Source organism: Falco naumanni, chromosome 10 (assembly GCF_017639655.2).
Source record: "Falco naumanni isolate bFalNau1 chromosome 10, bFalNau1.pat, whole genome shotgun sequence".
Lineage (NCBI taxonomy): Eukaryota > Metazoa > Chordata > Aves > Falconiformes > Falconidae > Falco > Falco naumanni.
Window position 1 is genome coordinate 3,475,293 of NC_054063.1, and position 20,709 is coordinate 3,496,001.

A 20,709-nucleotide genomic window follows, 5' to 3' on the forward strand; every position below is an offset into this window, starting at 1 on the left:
TCACCATGTGTTTTAAGAATAGTTCTGACCTTAAAAATAATAATTCTTGCTCACTCGCTCTCCAGAGTTCACAGTTGGGATTTGCGGTCTCTAATGGGGAAGAAAGCTTTTTTTGTCCCCAGAATCTTAGTAATGCCATTTCAAATAATACCATGTTAAGGTTGTTATGCTATGGTGCCACCTCCACAGCCCCATAAACCAAAATCCTCCCTACTGCAGCTTCAGTCCAACCACCGTAACACACTGCCCTTCAGCCACTCTTTGGCCTGATTTAGCATCACGGGTGATTTGGCTTCTCCTAAGGACCATTAAACTTTTGACCTCTCCCTCCAGATGACCCAGTGTGGCTGTGCCAGCTATAACACAACATGCCAACCAGCTGGCCCTGGCATCACAGCACTTCATTAAGGCCATTTGAAGAGCTAGGACATGGCAAGATTAGACAGCAACAAGAAGGAACACTGACTTTTAGGGCTGAAAATCAGCATAGATGCACAAGTTCCTCACAAAAGTATGTTGCCACTAAACAATAAAATGCAGCACAGAAACGGGGTGATTTCATACTGCAGCATTTAACTCTGCCACTGCCAGAGGATACGTTCCCCGTCCAGCCTGACACAGCACAGTACAAAGCCTCGTGGATCTCCACGCTGACAAAGGATGCTCGAGCAGCAGGTTTACACCCTGGGCACTCCACCATGCTCCGACCTTGCTGAGCAGCTCTGCAACCCCTCCCCTAAATCTCCTCACCTGCATGCCCTGGTCTGTGCTACAGAAAAGGTCTCTGCACAGCATTCAGCCCTGGTTTGATTGAATGGTAAGAGCACAGTTTTGACTGCAGATGCTAGCCTACCATGAAGTGGATCTTGCAGCAGACCACCAAACAACAACAGGTAGCAGTAATTTCAGAAAAAAGTACCACTCTAGTCCTCATGCTAGCCAGATACTGAATATTTAAAGACTATGTGGCTGGGTCTTTGATTGCTTTTATTCAACGCAGCTCTGAAGAATGAGTACTGCATTGCTTAGCCTCAGTTGAAGCTTTGTCCCCAAGTACTCAGTATCTCTAAGAGCAGCAGTTTAAGTCCCCTCCCCCTAAGCCAAGATTCATCATTTCTAGCTAAAGGAAAGGACAGTATATTTGTTCTGTGCTGAAGCCCCTGGGACCCAGAAGACAAGATGAAATGGAAATTTTCTTCTTCTTTTTTTTTTTTTTTTTTTAAACCAGGTTTATACAACTGGTATGGGCCAGATGAGACAAGACGGGTTCTTAAGAGGCTGGGTCCCCTGGTACTTAGCACAGACTGAATGTTATCAAGATGGTACATGCCAGTCATTAGGATACTAATTGGCCCTGACAGGGCTCTGGTGACTGAATTGAATATCCTAACTGTCACTACCTGGAAGCATTGCTGCAGGGAACAGCTCCAAGGAGCCTAGAGGAAAGAAGTGGGTGTGAGGAGGTAGAGAGATGGGGGATGTTTATAGCTCTCTACAGCTGTCTGCATCACATATTTAAACAAGAGGAAAAATACTTCTTTATACACCGTGCTGCTAAAAATTCCACTAAAAAATATATCACTTTGGGTAATTTACATTTAAATGAACTTTCCACATGAAGTAGATTATTTTGCTGGTCATGTTCACAACTACTTTCCCCTCTCTCTTTCCCAGGACTCTTGTCTCCAGAATCATCTTTTCTTTCCCTGTCTCTCAACCTATCCAATTAAAACATCAAAAATAAACTAACTTGTCAGATTTCCCCACCAACAACTGTCTCCTACTGCTCTCTTCCTGTCAGAGCTTTACTTCATCTTGAAAAATTCTGGTGCATTGAATGGGTTTGTTTGTTGGCTTAGGTGGCCAGATTTGCCATCGATGTTCTAGGTTTCCAGCACTTTCAAACCAGAGAATCAAAGCTTTCTGAACAGCTCGCCGGTCACAAAGAGTGACCGTTTCCAGTTTTGGTTGGACAGCGTTCTAAGGCTGAGAGAGCCCAATGGGGAGGTGCAAAACTGAGACTGGATTATCAACAAATTAAAAGCAAGGCTGCAAGTTATACAAGTGTGGATTACTGAAAAATAAATGTTATTTGAAAGTGTGTTTTGTACTTCACTGCAAATAACAGCACTGAGCCAAGCTCCTGAACCACTGACTCGGTAGCCTGGATGTGACAAGTTAGCTGTGCCCTTTAAGAGACCAGCTGTGAACAAGACTACTCAGCTAACAAGAAGCCAGAACACACACTTACAACACAGGTCCTCAACCCCGAATCAGAGGTCAACATTCCATTCGAGCCCTGTGCACGAGATGAAACCCAGAGAAGTTCCAATCATATTTAATCTATGACAACAGCAAGGGGGCTCTGAAATAATATACCTAGACAAACAAAGGTTAATGTTTCCTTCTGACAACCACTATCAGCTGTCTGCTTTTCTTAATCCCTCACTGCCATAATACCTAGGCAACCCAGTGTATTACCTCCCCAGCACTTCAGGGGGTACAGACCAGAGCCAAAGATGCAGGGGTAAGATCCCCTTCTCCACCCCAGCAAACTACCCACACGCTCCTCCTGCACAGCCTATTACACCCCATAAATGCCAGTTCTGTGGTCCAGGAATCTGCCGTGAACAAGAAGATCCTGGCAGAAATTAAACAAGAGCTTCCACATGCGAACACACTGATAAATACTTGGAACGCAGGGAAGTCACCCGTCCTCCCCTGCATGCCGCATGGATTCCTAGCCTTCCAAAACGTGCATACAATAAGCTGGTGAAGGGTCTGCAGAGCAAGTCTTATGAGGAACCACTGAGGGAACTGGGGCCGTTTAGCCTGGAGGAGAGCTGGGGGGAATCTTATTGCTTTCTACAACTACCTGAAAGGAGGTTATAGGCAGGTGGGGGTCAGTCTCTTCTCACATGTAACAAGTGATAGGACAAGAGGAAACAGCCTCAAGTTGCACCAGGGAGGTTTAGACTGGCTATCAGGAAAAAAAATTATCACTGAAAGGGTGGTGAAGCATTGGAACAGGCTGCCCAGGGAAGGGGTGGAATCACCATCTCTGGAGATATTTAAAAAATGCGTAGATGTGGTGCTTAGGGACATGTTTTAGAGATGGCTTTGGCAGTCCTGGGTCATCGGCTCGACTTGATGATCTCAAAAGTCAACATCTTCTAAAATGACTGTGAAACAGAGATGGAAGGGGAAAAAGGGAGTGGAGTGGGGAGAAAGGGGGAATCAGGATGCGATTTTCCATGCACTTTCTTCTGTACTGGCATTGCAGGAATAAAGGTTCTTCTTGCAATAGTTTGCAGTGCAAGCAGACAAAGAATGGTGGGGGAAGAGAGACACAGAGGTGACAAAACAGCTGGGATTTCCCCTCCTCTAGCACCAGCAAGGAGAACAGGAGCACAGTCTGTAGCCACCTCAGCTCAACTAAACCCTTTCCAGCCAGCTTCAGCACAACCCTTCCCAGACGGCTGTGGAAAAGAAGTTCTGACCACAGCCAAAAGGATCTGGGAGAACCACAGAATTTGTGCCTCTCCGCTGCATGCTAGACCTCATCAATATAACAAACATGACTCAAAAGTGTGTGCTTCCTATTGTCACTTCCAGGAAGCCCCTGCAATGAGCTTCATTTTCCTTTGTAAACAGGTTTCATTGCTTCATAAAATAGATGTATTAGTCATGAATAAAATCCCAAAAATTACTGAGCAGGGAAGAAATACTTAATGTACCACAGTCAATAAAGACAGAGGAAAAGAAAAATATTAGCTAGAGAGTTCCAAGAAGGTCAGTCTTACAAAGAAACAAAATATTAGTTCTGACACAGAAAAAAGTTCTTCTGAATACCGATGTGCTCCATACAGTGACAAAGAAGCTATACTTACCCGAAAGGAGATTAAGTAACGTCCCATAGCACCTGAGGAAAGCCAGGAAGGTAGAAAATAGAGGCAAGCAAGCATAAACACAAAGAGAATAAGGCCCCTAAAGTCTCTTTCATATAGCTGCTTCTCCTTCACAAAGGAGATTTATATCTTTTCCTTGGAAATTCGGCATTCAGGAAAGTGGACTTAGAAGTATAACTCCCTAATAAAACCCTCTTTCCCAGTCCCCAGGAAACTATAATGCTGATTTACTGGTCAAAGAAATAAATGTGCCTCAGAGTTCCGTACAAGGCTTTTCTGAAATTAATCCAGCTCTAAGATGGATAAGCAAAAGTGGAAAAATACCGCAGAACATATTTGTGTAGATAAAAGGAGCTTTCTAAAGGCCAGTGTTCCTGTCATGATGGAATAATTTTCATTCTCTAGATAAAGAGCTGGAGAATAAAAGTAGAAAAAGTTACAACGTACAACTGGCTCCCTGGGTACTAGGACATGTTTGTTGGTTGGGGACTATGCTTTACTGAAAATGTCTAATCAGTTAAATTTAAAACTGGAAATACTTCATATGGGATTCATTTGAGCAAATGTTGACATCAGTGTCTGTGCTAGTTACCCACATAGCTGCTACAGTTGATGGAGAGAAATAGGCACCTGCAGGGCAGGATTCATCTGTTTCTAAAGCAGTTGTCTAAACCAGGGTCAGATGAACTGTGTCCTAAAATATCTATTTCTTTTTCCTAACTGGAAGTACAGTCCACATACCTCAGGCAGATGCAGGCAGCTAGTTTGTAGGCATCTGAAACGAATGGTGGACTTATTTCACCAAGCATCAAAATGATTGCAGCACCTCACTCGAGACTCAAGTAGAAACACAGGGTTTGCAAAACTGAATCCACTTTCTTCTCACTACAGCTGGAAATCTTACTTTGGAGAATGCAAATACAACTCCCAAGCCTCTATACAATCTATGTTACCAATTAAAATGAATCAAGATGCAGCCCTTATAGTCACAGAGATAGCCTTTTAAATGCAAGCAGAATGCACGTGGGAGCAACGCTGTATTCCTGAGCCTGCTGGTTGATACAAAGAGGACTTCAGTGAGCTCAAGAGCATGAACAGAGCCATCAGAGGAAAATTTGCAAGACTGACAGTTTTGCTTTTCGAAAAATCATTCTCCCCTAGATTCATGTCAACAGAACTGTCCCTCAGCTCCTAATCCTGGATTTAAAGGCAGCTTCCAGGAGCAGAGGGGAAGACGATAAGCCTCAGATTTCTGTTAAAACAATTTTTTTAAAAAAATTAGTGAATAAGGCAAATGAGTCCTAAAAATAGAACTTCACGGTATAGACTGCAAGTGTCCAAACCCACGACCTGGCAGAAGAGCTCACCTAGCCCCAACTGACCAGCCCCTGACAGAAGGGGAGCCCTAAGATGGTCCCTTACTCCTCTCCTGCCAGGAGAGCTGTTTTGTCCCGTGAGCAGGTCACAAGAACAATCCACACAGCCACAGCTCCTCTCCCTGTTCACTTGCGATGGGTTCTCTAGGTAAACCACAGGCAGGACTGTGTCACCTTCACCAGGATGCCCGCAGCCCACTGCTGGCCACCATCTTTCTCCACGTGCTACTCGGGAAGAGAAGCATCCTGTATGCATGTTCACATCTGGGAAATATTAGACAACTACTATAGACCAACCAGCTGTGCTGTGGATGCAGGAAGTACAGCTTTCACCAGCCTGTAGTGCAGTACAAACCGCGTGTTCCCTCCATCTGGAAGGGTTGGGCACAGGATGAAGTCTCTATTCAGACAGGAGCATTTACTAATGTAGTGATCATTTATTCCACGTGGGCTGAAACCTCTCTGATTAGAGACCATTTTCTTGTCCTGCAGTTGTACAGCACTTACATAGCATGAGTTGCCAGCTGGGGCTCGTGAACACTGCTGTGATACAAAAATAAAATCAGCCTTATTCAGATCAAATTCCAAAGCAGAGATTGTTCAGTTGCCCACGTTCAAGATTAAATACAGAGAGCTGGGCTAACTTCTCAATTCAAAGTAAAGCAGACACTTACCTTCTCCTTCGGCAAGGACAAATAGCTATGGGGAAGCTGCTTCAGGACTCGGAAACAGTCATTTATTAAAACTGAGAGATTACACCTACCAATGAAAGGCAAGGAGACTCCAGAAACATCTCCTTCAGCACACATGAGAAACTGTCCAATCTTAACCTCCATTTCAAATGCTAATTACTTTCTAGAATGCTCACCTGAATTCTTCCTAGCTTTCACAGAGGATTTAAGAAAAAAAAAAAAAAAAAAACTGGCACAGAGATCTTTCCCTTTCTAAATTTATATAAATTATGTAATTGTACTTTTAAAGGACAAGTGACTAGAAGATATCTGCACAATGAACTAAGACTACATGTGACAGAGCAGGAAAAGAATAACTTTTAAAAGCACAAGAGCACTTTTTTTAAAAAAAAAAAAAAACACAAAAAAATACAGCACTTGAAAAGATAAGGTAGAAGGCACCATAATTGCACATGTGAAAAATTGTTCAAGGACAATGGGATGTATGGCAAGTTATTTTAATCACTGAGTTTATGATATACTTTAAATGATGTAAAGGACACCCAGAGCACAAGGATGGCTGCTATCTCAGAGAGATTAATGCACTAAAAAATACGTGCTTTCTTAACATAAATATCTGATAAGTTATATACATATACTGGCAGTGTAATCTAGCAGGAGGGGCTCACAGGCATTTTCTAAAGGTAAAAGCTTGTCATTGTGAAAGGATTTATTAATTATTATAAATAAAATTATGATCATGGAAGTTAAATGCCTGAAAGGATTTTGGCAAAATCATTTAGCTCTAGACTAGAGCTCCAAGTGAAGCGAAAGGAAAGAGCAATTCATTTTCTTATGGTAGGATTACACCTAAAATCCAGAAGGCAGCTTATATCCATTCCTATTTGGTTTTTTTTCAAATAAGTATGGGGCATTTACTCAATCGATTTTAAGACAAATATATCTGTATTACTACACCTTTAATCAAGACTTTAGTGTAAGGCACTGTGAAGCAGAAGAAAAACAGTCCTTATGCTAAGAGTAACACAATGGTTCCCCAGCAGCAGCTCACAGGTCCACAATAAATGTTTGTAGCCTCTCCAATAAGCAAAATTAAGTGCATCTCAAATGCGAGAACAGTGATGTATGATAAATGAGGAACTCAGTCTACCAGAAACTTTGTGTCTGGCAACAATCCATCGTTCCAAAAAGGTTAGAAGCCACTGAATCAGAGTATATTACAAGAGACAATGTGGAACAAAATCCAGAGACTGGGAGAGCACAAGGAACGAAAAAGAAAACTGCAGTCAGCCTCACCAGCATCCTAATGTAAGCACTCCCAACAGAGTGTTAAGCTCAGCCAAGAACATCCTTCCAGGGGGGGGTTGGGGACCACGAGCTGATCTTCACTAGCAGCCCCGTGCTACCATCACTGTAAGCCCAATGGCTAAGCAGTCAGAAAATTGTCATCAGAAGGGTTTAGCAGAGCACAAGAGCTCAGCTGGGCCAGGCAAAGTGTAACTACCCCCAGTTTAAAGGCAGATACAGGGAGCAATTGTGCAGTTCACTCACGGACAGGCAGAGCACCTGCAGCACAGCCAAGGAACAAACTCTGACTTTGCGCACAGCAGGCTGCGCCTTGCTCCCCACCACATCCCGCTACTCTTCAGTGCCAGTAGAACGAAAACGGCACTACACCAAACGGTGGGAGAAATCCTTCAAATCTTCATGATAAACAAAGCCTGAAGGAATGCGCATTATAGAAAGATTTAGTTTGCTGGCATGAAATCAAACGTATAAACCAAAGATTATTCACAAAGATCAAGACAACCTTCAAAGAAGCCAGAAATCCAGAGGGAGGCAAAGTATTTCCAAGTAGTTCCACTTTCCTTGCACAAGCCAGGGAAGCTCAGAGACAGGGTCATAAATAATGGACTTTATTTTCATTCTTTGCATATAGTCTTGCTGGTGCACTGCCCAGTGTCATCCAGAGATGGAAGTTGATAGCAAGCCATTTTTGGATATGCAAAGATACCTTAAAAGGGACTTTTTCTTGTAATAGGCGTGCTTGGTTTCTAAAATTCAAACTCTTGTAATTTACTGATCGCTTTACATAGTCTACAAGTATAAAAGCACTTCTTAAAAAAAAAAAAAAACAGATTTCTGATAAGAGAAGCCTCTGTAAACTAAGAAAGGCATTTCAAGACAAAGTGGCTAAAGGCAGCCTATTCAAATTAAGGTACCTATTTAAACATCAAAGTAACCAACCATTAACAAAACTCCCCTAGAGTAGAAAAAGTCACCCTTACTCCATGTCTTCAAAGGCAAGACCTGAGGATCCTTCTCAAATATATGATCTAGCTTAAGCCACAGTTAGTTAAGCCACAAGGTTAGATGCTGAAATTAGTGTTCATGAAAGCAGCCCCTTCCCAGACACTCTTACTGTGAGTCACACCAAAAATCAAAGATTATTAACAGACTTGAGAATAGGTGCACAGAAGTGCGCAGAGTAAGAGGCCTGTCTCAGGAAAGCTTGGCTTGTTTAAGCTGACAAAACACGGCCTGATAAGGGAGAGGTTCGCTGCCTGCAAATACACTTAAGGAGGAGAGCAGCAAGAAATGAGAAGAACCATTTAAACCATAGATTTGTCTCGGTGCAGAAATGAGACAAACCAGCCATGAACGCTTCTGGGCTAGAGGTCAGAAAAATCCGAGCATGGAACAGTTGAGACATGGAGCAGCCGCCAAGCGGGAAAAGTGAAAGAGGAGAAGAAAGCAGATACAGAGAGAACCTGAGAGTCCACACAAAGGGTTCCTGCCCCACATTGATCCCTCAGCAGCAGGGAGCCTTCCCTGGGACTGAGGCTTGGAAAATCAAGTTGTCCTTCCCAGCTCTGAGTTCATACATAGAGCTCAATAACTTGGTAACCAGTGATGACTGGAAGAGAAGGATTTACTTGGTTTGTTTGCTGGGGATTTTTGCTGTTTATTTCTAAAACAGAAAAGTTTTTCTTTGGACACAAACATAATCTCTGTTTTTCATCAGTTCTCCAACAGGAGAACACACAGCAGGAGCAACACAGGGCAAGAAGGATCCTGTTTAGCATCCAACCTTGAGTAGCCTGTGCAGGGCAACATAAGCAGCTCTCTACTCCTGCACCAGAGGTAGACAGATGTTTCATTGTAAAGATCCTTTAACATCATTATCTACACAGGGAAGGGAAGCTAACAGGTACTGAAGAATCAACATTAAAGCCAGAGAGATTCAGAGAAATTAAAAAAAAGCAGCAGTGCTCTGCAGTGGCCAGGCAGCACCGGCTGCTGGGTTATCAATCAGAGCATGTATCCTTCTTTCTACTGACCATATCCACAGGGCCCTGATTCAGCAACCCTGTCTGCAGCAAACCAAAGCCAGTAAACATAGGAAGTTAAAGGCAAAGTCACATCAACCTAGTAAGGAAGCTGCTGGAGTTGTTCTTGCTCTCTCTCCTTCAGCAGCAGCTTACCATAAAACCATCAAAACGGGGATACTGGGACTCAGGAGAGCTTGGTTACCTTTCTGATGGTTCATCACCTACCCTTATAGTCTCACCTCTTTAGGTCAGGTTCCATCTCTTACCAGATACACACAGGGATCTCAAGGAGAACATCTACCATTAGTGGCTTAGCAATATCTGAATGACCTTCCTGCTTATAGCAGAATCCTTCCCTCCATCTTGCAATACAAGGCATTTGCTGGGAGAGTAAACTATCACCAAGCTGTACCATTCCTTGAAATAACAGGCTAACCCCAACGGAAGTAACCAGAAAAAATATTCAGGAACCTAAAGTAGTAAGTTTCCATAACCACTTGATTGTGTCAAAGGCCCTCACTCTCCCTCCTCTGTACACAAAGCTTCCCCTCTCTGGAAAGTGTAAAAATTCTCATGTGTGCTCAAAACTGTAATGTGAAAACAAAATTGTGTGTTGATGATCTTGAAACTGATTTAATGAAGCAGTTTCAATTCCACCCTTCCTTCCTCCCAACTCCACCCTCTCCTCAGAGAGGAAAATTTGTTTGGGTTAATAGGGAGGAAAAAAAAGCAAGCTAAAAATACCCTCCTTTTTGCCGTAAAAAAGTTAAAGCTATGAATAAACAGCCTGAAATAGGAATGCAATTAATGTGCCCACCAAATTCCTACACTGCTTTCTTGTTCAGTTCTTCAAAACATTTTCATAAGGATAAAAACACACAGACTTATTTCTGCAGAGCCAGTGGTATCCCAGAACCTGCTTCCTTGCAGGTAAGTTAACCGGCTCTGCCAAAGGGAGGAACAGGTTATGAGACTGGATGAACCAGAGGTATAATCCAAGATTGTTAAGTACTAGAATATTTGAGCAATATCCTTGCATCCAAGGAACCAATATGAAAAAAAAAAAGTCAAGAAAAACGCACCAAGAGAACACAGAAACATTTCTGTTGTTTCCCTTTACTTTAGACAGACAAATTGCATCATCTCCTAAAACCTACCTTCCACTAAAAAGCACTCACGCTATTATCCCTATCTTAAACCCAAGTCACATCTGTCCCTGACAGCAATAGCTGTCAACACTGAAAGAGCAGGGTGATCAGCCATCCTTTTCACCCTGGGCTGGGAGCCAAAGGAAGGTTGGCTTACGTATTTGCAGTGCAGAGCCAAACAAACTTCTTTAATTTATTCTGTTCCCTATGCTACACCAATAGCAAGCAAGCAAATCAAACCCCAGGGAGTATCCTTGCAATCTGAATATTTGAACCCTAACTTGATTTTACCCTACTCTTTTTCCACTGTATGGCCAGCAAGATTCAGGTACTGCCGTAAGTCATGAGTACTACCCTATCAACACAGACAGAAGCCTCTTGGCAGAGTTGCCTTCCATTCCCATATTCCCAGTCTCCCGTAGGATGAGGCATCACAGTGTGCTGCCATGGAGTGCTGTAGACACTGCTATGATGCCTAATCCAAGTTACATTTTAAAAACAAAAATCACCTCACTCCTCTTACAGCAGATGAGCCCTCTGGAAGGAGAAAGGAAATGCCTCACTTTCATCTCCGAGTTCAGAGGGAATGTTTTATAGCTGTCAATCCTATCAAGATCCTATTCACTGACACACCAGGGACAACAACTATTTGGAGGTAGGCTGTGCAGCCATGAAATAGCCAGGCTCTGAAAAGAACTTCACCCAGTGGCATTTGGAAAGCAAGGTAAAAGACTTTCCTGCGACCCTAAGGTAAACGCTGAAAGCCAGCACGCAACAGGCAGGCCAGCCAAGGCCAGCAGATGTGACTATGTAAGGCAAAGCCTCGAGAGGAGCAAAGCAGCACCTGCTACTGGAAGCCCAGGTGAGGGACGTGAAACCCAAACTGTTTGCAACCTCTGGTGTCCCAGGTCCAAGCAAGCACTTCCACCCAGAGAGGTGAGACATATTCAGTGTGGGACAGTGGATGCTCACACCGCAGTATCACAGGCATGGCATATAACCCTGCATTTCCCACACACACACACATGCTCTGTCTCATTTGGGCTGATGGAAAGACTTCAAGGATACTGTTTGAGCTGTGCAGAAATGTTAGAGAAAGACATTGTGGTTAATACTCATGTTACTGCTTCAGCCACTGCAGCATTCACTGGCTGTGCGTTTACCCTCAGTTCCCATCCAATATGGAAAGCGTCCTTTTAACAGAAAAGGAAACTGGCACAGAGACCAAGTCATGCTACTGAATCCTCAAAGGGAATCTGCAAGCAGTCCAGGGAGCTGAAACCGGACTTGCAGAGCTCTAAAATTAGCCACCAGATCATTCTCCTTTCAACAAGCATAGCAGCTAGAATGCGCTTGTACAGCTTATTCTGAAAGTCTGGTGGCTAAACAAAAGAGCAAGGAAGTCAGAGCAGAAAGTCAAGGTTAAACTGCACCAGCACGGCTGCATGTCCAGCATCTACCACGCATCCAGAATCACTCCAGGGCTGACCTGCTCCCCGGGGAGCCTTGCTCAGGCAGTACAACTGCAGGCTCCTGCCTTCTCAAGGGTGCAGTAACCAAGTGTTACAGCGCAGAAGAGGCCCTTGCCATCACACATCTGCAACCTCACCCTTCGCTGCCAGCTAGTTTTAACAGATGCAAGCGGAAGTGGCTTCCATGGATTCACCTTTCTCAGGGCACTGTAAAGAATCAGAAGGGAAGGGACATTGACTCAAGAGAAATAGAAAACTGGCTGAAGTCTGTGGAAGCTATCCTGCATTTGATCCGAAAGCCAAAAACCTCAAAAGGCAACCTAAACTGTTTCTTTGGAGAAACACAAAGTCTCGGGCTCCTTTATAGCACTCAGCTCAGTGTAGCTCAGATTGTGCACGCAGTCACTGTTCCCAGTGACACCCCTTCACAATGACTCTCTTAACAAAACACCCACAATCACTACAAATGATTTGTCAGGAATGGTAATTGATATAAACAACCATTTCTTTGCCACAGCCAGTGGATTCAGCCAAATATCTGTCCGTGCACCAAGAAGCTTCGCCTTTGAGCAGTGTTCTCCTGCCAGCTGACACAGGACACATCTCATTTAAACCCCTTCTCCTTCCTGCATTTTACCCAGCCAAAATTCATGACCCACAGTAAGATCCATCCATCAGGGGAAATGCCAGCAGGCAAGATCAAGGATCTAAGTGAATAACAGGGCGGCGGGGGGAGGGTAATCACAGGACACCTCTGTGACACGATCATGCTACCTTCAGACACAATCGTGCTGCCTTCAGCAGAGGCAAAGCTCACTTGTAGAATTACTAGAGGACCTCATAGGAGAGTACAGAGACCGAGCTCCTGGCTTTTTAGCTTTACAGTGACTGAAACAGTCATTTCCGCACAATACTAAATCAGAAGGAAATAAGGGCCAAGCTAACCACCTCAATACAATGCTTAGTTCTCTATCACACCAGCACCAAGTGATTTACACTTGGTCACACAGAAGCAAATAAAAGTTGAGAAATCTTGGTCACAACGATCAGGAAGCACAGTGGTAATGTAAGGTACAATTATGGCCTTGGTCAATATTCCTAATATATAAAATACACGTCTCAGGGCATGTCTGCAGCACTGGAAGCGGTCTTCCAGCTGAAGAGTTGTTTTTAACTTCAACCCAGCCTCACTTTAACTACTTTTGATTAAAACAATCACTTTCACTCAATATCCAATTTCTGACAGGTATTTCTCTCTACATATGTTGCAAGCTGGCTCTCTCCTTCCAGGCAAAACCACAACAGCTCACTAGAAGCAACCTTTCTTATTTTACAAGTCATATATAATTTATACAGCCGTAATATCAACAAAGACTAGAAATATAAATTGTGTCCAATTTTCTTTTATATACCCTTTCAACAGATTTTGGGGCCTTTTCCTTTTGAAGTATTGCTTCCTCCTGCTATTGCCATTAGTTCTTAGGAGAATTAGTTACCTGAGCACAACTACCTCGCTTATGGGAAACCCCAAAAACCAAAATTGACAGCACATACAGTTAAATGGCATTGAATGTTAACAAGTGTCCTATACTCCCTTAAGCACACAACTTTTTTTTTTATTATTCATTAAGTCCTCAAGTTTTCCTCAAAACAAACACTTGCACATGCATAGATTTGCTCCTGCCCTCCTAGTCTTGCAGACGGATTCCACACAGGAGATACATGACTGACATATTAAGCTCTCCCACAGAGCACAAGACAGGTAGATAGTTGTCTGAAAACCAGAGACAATTTTGCTTGTTTCAAAGGGTGCAAAATACCAATATCCACCAAGTGCAGTTTTCTGAGTCATTGGCAAAAGAGAATTATTGACAAAAGAATCACAGGCAAGTTACATGGAAATTCACAGGTAGCTGGTAGGAGTAGGGAAGCGTTTTCTTCACTGTATTTCTTTTAGGTAGAAATTAAGAGTTTGAGGGAATGGGGTTTTTCAAGAGTTTTCATTTAGTAGCCAAATAGCACTGAATGAGCTAGCTGACTTACACTGCTGAGAAAATGCCATCCTCTCTTTTTAAGATTATACCTAGGAACAGACTCGGGAACACTCCAGCACTGAGACACCCTCTCCTTTCACCTGCCACTGCCTATGACCAGATGCCACACATGTACGATGTGTTCGCTTCTGGCACTCTGAATGACTAAGGAAGTTTAATCTTCCTCACCCAAGCAGTAATTCTCTTTCCTCTTTTTATTTAAATAAGTTTTTCCTTCTGAAGTTGTGCTCAGAAACAAAATATTTTGTCCAATTCTCATCTTGGCTATTATAGGATAAACAACCAGAACACACACTCAAAGCACATAGCCATCTGTCATCCCACCGTCACAAGGTCTGCAAGCAGCCAGAAGGGTTTGCAATACTGAGCTCCCAGTATGAGCTTCTGGGGGCACAAGGGGGAAGGGTATGTATCTTGGGATTGGTAAATCAAATATTTTTACAGCAGAAAGTGAACTGACAAAGTATAAAAAAGAAAAATATTGTTACCACAGGTTACAGCTAACAAACCCTCACTGGGGAAAACAGAGGGCATGTAGGAAAAACTCACTGTGACTGGTGGTGTTGCAGATGACACACAAGATGCTGTTGGAAGTGGCTTTTGATCTACCACAGCAAGAACAGCTAGCCCTTCAGCGATGCCACTGCAAGACACAAACCAACAGATTCATGAGCAAAACAAGCAGGTAGTGATCAGGAGTCACTTCAGGAACAAACTTTTCAATCCAGTATTACAGTTCAATTTCACAGCCCCCTTCCCCTCCCCTGTGTACATTCCCACACACTCTTCAACCTCAGTGAAGTTTGTTACCAAAATAAAACTCAGGTCACCAAATAAAGATGGACTTATTGGAGAAAATACCTTCTGGCATATTTTCAATACAGAATTTTTAATAAGTCATTTTAAATAGGTGACTTTTTCTCATTGAATCCACACACAAACTAACAAAGTAAGGGTGAACATGCAATGGCAATAGATTAAGGCATGCTGGGTTTGCAGAGGAAAGTCCAGGTAAAGAGTGCCTATGGAACAGCACCCTGTAATTTATGGTCCATCAGCACCTCAAGAAACAAGCTTTATTGCTACCAGGGAACAACATGCACAGAAAACTTTCAGAAGAGAGCACAAACTTATGTTTCCTATGCAGGGAGAAGGCCATGGCCAGGGAGAGTAAAACTGATAAATATTTCTACTCATTCAAGTTTCTGAGACTGACAAATGCCAACAAAGCAATCTCAACTGGTAGAAGCATTTTATGCAACAAATACCCACAAATGAAAAGCACCTTCTGCTGGGAGTGGTAAAATTACACGAAGTGATGCTGCACAGGGAAAAGTAAGGTTATAGCTGTACTCAAATACATAGCAACGTTCAAACATATGATTGACCAAGGGTTTAGTTCTACCTAAAGAAGCAACAGTAAGGTCTGTAGTGTAGACAAACTTTTCCAAACAAAACAAAAAAAACCCCAACCCCTTCCCTTTTCCATGGCAGCTTTGTCATTACAGTGGATGAGAAATCACAACACTGTTTTGTGCCACAAGATTTTTTGCTAGTGCATACATCTCATTAGCATTGTTTGGAACTGCAGATATATTTTAGTTAAGTACAATGTAATTAGGCCCACTGGAAATTGCTTAGGATTAAAAAGTCAAGGCCTGCAAAAGAACTATGACATCCTTACTGACCACAGACAGAGACTGCAGTTTATTTACCCATTTGAAAGATGTTTTGTCTATAGATCAACCATGCCTGATTTCCCATAGTGTGACTCCTGGTTTTTGTTGTGGTTGGTTGGTTGGGTTTTTTAATCTTGCTATTTCAGGTGCTTAATGACACTAATTTCCAGATGGTCTAGAAATCTAGCACAACAGAAAGCAGGCTACATCCCTGTTATGTGCAGGAGTGTTCTGTCTGACATTTCACTGCCACATAAATCAAGCAGTCCCCAAAGGAGGATCAGCAATGCATTCCCTAAACATTGCTTTGTTTTGGTTTTTCTAAACCAAAGAACTAAGGAAGTAGATATTGAGTGTTTCTTGAGAAGAGAGAGCTGCCTCATGATTTTTAGTTTGTTTTCTTCCCCCTGAACTTGACAAATACCAGAAGCAACATCACCTTTTAAGGCAAAAGGCAGCTGAAAGCTAAATCCTTCTTTTAAGCCAGAGTGACTCATAACAGCAAAGATTCTTCCTAGAAAAACAAATTCCACCATGAAGCGAGAAGCTAGAAGCCTTGGTTTTAACAACGCAAACTAATCCTTTACCCAAGAATTTTGTGGGCTGGTATTAACTGGTTCAGCAGGTGCTCTTGGCTACTGCGAACAAGCTAGACAGACTACTGGCCTGACCCAGTCCTACAGTCCATTTGCATGCCTAGAGAGTACAGTAAACACAAGCACAGATGCACAGGGACGCATTTCTTGCCTTATCTTTTCTATAGGAATGCAGGAGGAAGTCTGTACTTGAAGCTGTATCTGCACTGCAGTCACACATGCTTTCAACACAGTTGACAACCAGCTCAAGAGATAAGGCAGAGGAGATACAGAAGCACACACGACCTCCAGTGAGCCTGTGTAGTCATGTATAACCCAGTACCGTCATACCTTCATCACGCCTGTTAACGGTAACGAAACCTAGGTCACGTACAGCTACTCAGGCTGCAATCCTGCCTCCTGAAGTGGCAGCATTACACTAATGAGAGGATGGGATCTCGGTGGGCTGCATCGAAATCTACTCTTTGAATCTAGAAGACATCCAAAATCTTCCTCTGAGTATCTTAGTCACGGCAGAAATTTCCTTTGACCTGCCCAACACATGAGCCCAGGCAACCACACTTCCAGCAAAGGAGGTGCTGGCACCCCAGCAAGGAGACCAGGGCCCCACTTCCCTCCCCACACACGACCTGCTGTATAACCCAGGCAAAACATTTTGTCTACTTGTGTCACTTTCGTTCTCAGGTTGATTATTTTTTTTTTTTGGTCTGCTCTTTTGACCAGGGATCATCTTTTACAAGATGTTTATGTCTATTTATCATGTGTTGCTGCGCACAACAGGGCCTGTAAGCATCAACTTTAATATCAACAGGAATGTCAGCTGCAGTGTAACTGCAATTAGTGCTACAAGGCTCGCCTCAAACCCATCTACATCAGACATCTTGCTCCAGAGACCAGAGGCATGTGTTTACTCTTTCTGTCCTGGCTTGTGTCAAACGCTTCCTGGCTCTGGCATGCCCCACACAACCTAGAGTCCATCTCAACAAGAAATCTCTGACAACTCCCGACTATTTAGGAGATTGTTTTCAGGCTAACTTCACAGGTTCTTAAGGGGGAAACTACAGCTTAGCAAGAGAGGATGAACTGAGTCCTAATGCCTAAATTCACACCAAATAAAGACCTGTCAGACAACTCAGCTTTACAGGAACTTGGAAGGCATGAGTCCCATTCTCTGATCTTCTTGCTTTGAAACACCTGGACTTGCTCTCCCCACTCCTGCATTCGCCTTTAGTGAAGCCATGTTGGCTGTCACGGATCACTTCTCTGTTTTCCATGTGCCTTAACACAGTTTTCAGGAGGATCTGCCCCATAATCTTGCCAGACACAGAGGGAAGACTTACTGGACCGTTAAAGGCAAAGAGTGAACTCGGCAGTTAGGAGACACTTAGTAACATGCTGTGCTAATATTGCCTGAGTTTTCATACTTCTAAGCCAAATCAACAATTCTATATTTTTTTCTTTCCCCTTCAACCAGAAAACACCTTCCCTCTCCTTCTTTTGAGACAGCATCCATAATGTGACAAACACCAAGCTGCACCTGTTTGGGCAGCAATCCCAAAGAAACAGAACCATTATCAACAGAGATCTCATCAGCAGCATTCAATGGGGATGCCAAATAGGAGGAAAGGCTTTGCTGCATGTGTCTTCCCAAGAGGTGTTACAAGGTGACGTCTTTCTGCCAGTGCTCTTGTAAATACCCAGGGCTAAATACTACAAGGGACCTATAGCAGGTAGCAGGGAATTGCCCTGATTTCTGTCGCCACGGCACACAGGATGTGTATGTGTAGAACTACTCAACTTCCCTGTCTTGAAGGGAACACACAGAAATTCCTGGAGCCACACAGATCAGGCATCGCCACCTCCACTGGTGGCAAGGGACATTTTTCAATCTCTGCTCAGCTTTCAACTAATGCAACTATATCAGGAAATTTACTGACTGCCTGTACTCTTGCATTAGCAGACAGTACCTGCAACAACAACAAAAAAATGCTATTTTGTGAAATCCTACTAAACACAAGAGGCTGGGGAAAGTACATTTTAAAGCAGATCTGAACACTGCTTGCTCTTGTTTTTAAGAGAAAAATACCAAAAAGAAAAGTCAGCAAGTTTCATCTTTGCACCACCACCCACCAGTTTCCCACCCACCCCCACTTTTTCATTTAATTTATTTTTAATTAAAGTAACATTGTATTTATTGTCCACATGCTCTCCCCTCAAACAAAACTCCATTTGACAACTTGCAATCATATTTTAAGTCACCTCCTTCAACTCCTATTCCTTGATGTAAGTCTCCTCACCCTCAGAAAAGGCTACAACTCTCCTGCCATGCCCATACCCGTCACCACGCATGCAAAACTCAGCAAATCTGCCAGATAAACTATCCAGCTGACACCTGCACAATACTCAATACCTGAATGACCCTCTTGGATTCCCCATGCAAGTTATTTATATATATCAAAAAAATGTACTATATATAAATATATATATATAATATATGTAAAAAAACATAGAGGAATATATAAATAGTTACTCCCTTCCCACTCCTATTTTATTATGATTTTCTGAACTATATGCTATTCTTATCTTCCTTACATCAGCATTAAACCTGACAGCCATATTCCTGCAACACGTACTTCACCCTTGTCTCTGAAAACCACTGGATTGATTTTACTCTTTGGAGTTATTCTTTACAAAGTCCAGAACAGCACACATGCGTATCACCTCTTAAACTGATGAGCACATGTAACTTCAATCAGAGTTCACGCAACAGCAGATCACAACTCAAAACCTCTGCCCAAAACATCCACTTGCACTCCGCATCCCTTGCTTGAGCTTGATGGGGTATTGTTAAATATTTGCATCCTGTGCTTCTGCTCAAAAAGGCATCTACACTCAGCACTTAGCACTGAAAGCTGCAAGATCTGTGATCCTCCTTTGGCTGCTCCCAAGTCTCAGCCTGACCTGTGAGAAGGTTCCCTCTTCTCCTGTAGAGGAGCTTTGACTTTTATCACTTTTATTCCCAGAGCAGAAAGATGAGGCTTTAAGCTCTTACGTACCCTGGGGATTCTAGATGGAATCAGCAACACGAACAACCCATCCTCTGGGTAGGATGAGACTGTCCCAATGCAGCCTGAGAAGGCAGCTACTCCTCAAAGCAGGTAAACCTAAAAGGGAAGCTGAAACACAGCAGATTCCTAGAAGCCTCTCTGCATCAGCTGTTGCTTTCCATCGTCATCTAACTCTCAATGTCTGCCTCTGTCTCTAATGTAACTAGGTCCCAAGATCTGTGCTACCTTGTTAAATAAAATAGGTTACTTTGAGACCAGAAATAGAGGAGTTTTAATAATGATGTGAAATCCAGAGTGTTGCACTAGGCAATTTATTTAGGTTTCCAGCCATGACCACTCTTACTGCGGCTTGTGAGAGTCAGGCTGAGGAGTTCTGCAAACACCCAGCACTGGACGTACAACCAGAAATAACAGCACCAACTCAAACAGTCACTTGGGGCACAGAGCCACCCCGTCTCAGCTACCACAGCAACAAGCAGAGAGGTTCTTCCTCCGTGGGACATGCTACCTCTCACCAGAGAGCACGGCAGCAGCTCCCGCAACACCCCTCTGCACCTGCCAGAAGGGAGAGGCTGCCTGGTGCTGACTGTTCATTCATAACTCAGGCACTATTATGACCTGCTCTAATAATTTAATAGTTTTAATGTTCAGCATTAAAATGAAGCGAGTGGAAGTCTGAAATATGAAACTTTGATGAAGGTCAGCAGCTTTAAACTTGGCTTCCATTTTCAGGAAAAAGGGCTGATTCCCCCTGCTTAATAACTATGAAAACATATAGGTGTTTAGATTAAAATATCCCATACACTGAAGTTCAGCATGCAAATTTGTTAAGGAAAATACATCACCACTCATCGAACTAAGCAGTTACGCAAAAAATTATACATTTACCCAAGTTTCAATTTTTACCGTTTTTAAATGGATGAATGATGGATTTCTTTTTTCCTAAAGTCAAGGTGGGGGGTGTGGGAGGGGGTTGTTTGTTTCTTCTTTCGTTTTGCTGTGGTTTTTTGTTCATTTGTTTGACTTTTAATGTCAAGCTGTCCTCAGAAGAAAATTGAAACCCAATTAAAATCTGCAGAAACAGCATTTATTTACTATCTAAACTGCCCCAAACTTGATAGCTCCCTAATAGAAGGAAGTGGGTTTAACAAACTTTACATTTGAAAATGTTTTTAAAATAGGATTGTCTACAGTGAAAGAAAGGAAACGTGACTGGTTCTACCAGAATAGAGTATCTCACCATCTTTCATTTAGTCTTTCCTCAGTCCTCCCTGGTCCAAGCTATAAGGTATTCTCAACTCCCAGCCTCACACCTTCACAAGTTACCCCATACCCATCACGGAACTGATAGAGCCGTAAAACTTAAATAACAAATATTCTCCCT

General features: G+C 42.9%; 1 protein-coding gene across 4 annotated transcripts in view; it reads right to left on the minus strand.

Annotated features, from left to right (window-relative positions):
• Window positions 1-20,709, minus strand: part of TSPAN4 (tetraspanin 4) — a 442,443-nt gene that overhangs the window by 357,381 nt on the left and 64,353 nt on the right. For all 4 annotated transcript variants that reach the window (XM_040608032.1, XM_040608035.1, XM_040608034.1 and 1 more), the window contains one exon: window positions 14,532-14,625. The gene's annotated coding sequence lies outside the window, so the exon portion shown is untranslated. The remainder of the gene's footprint in view (window positions 1-14,531; window positions 14,626-20,709) is intronic.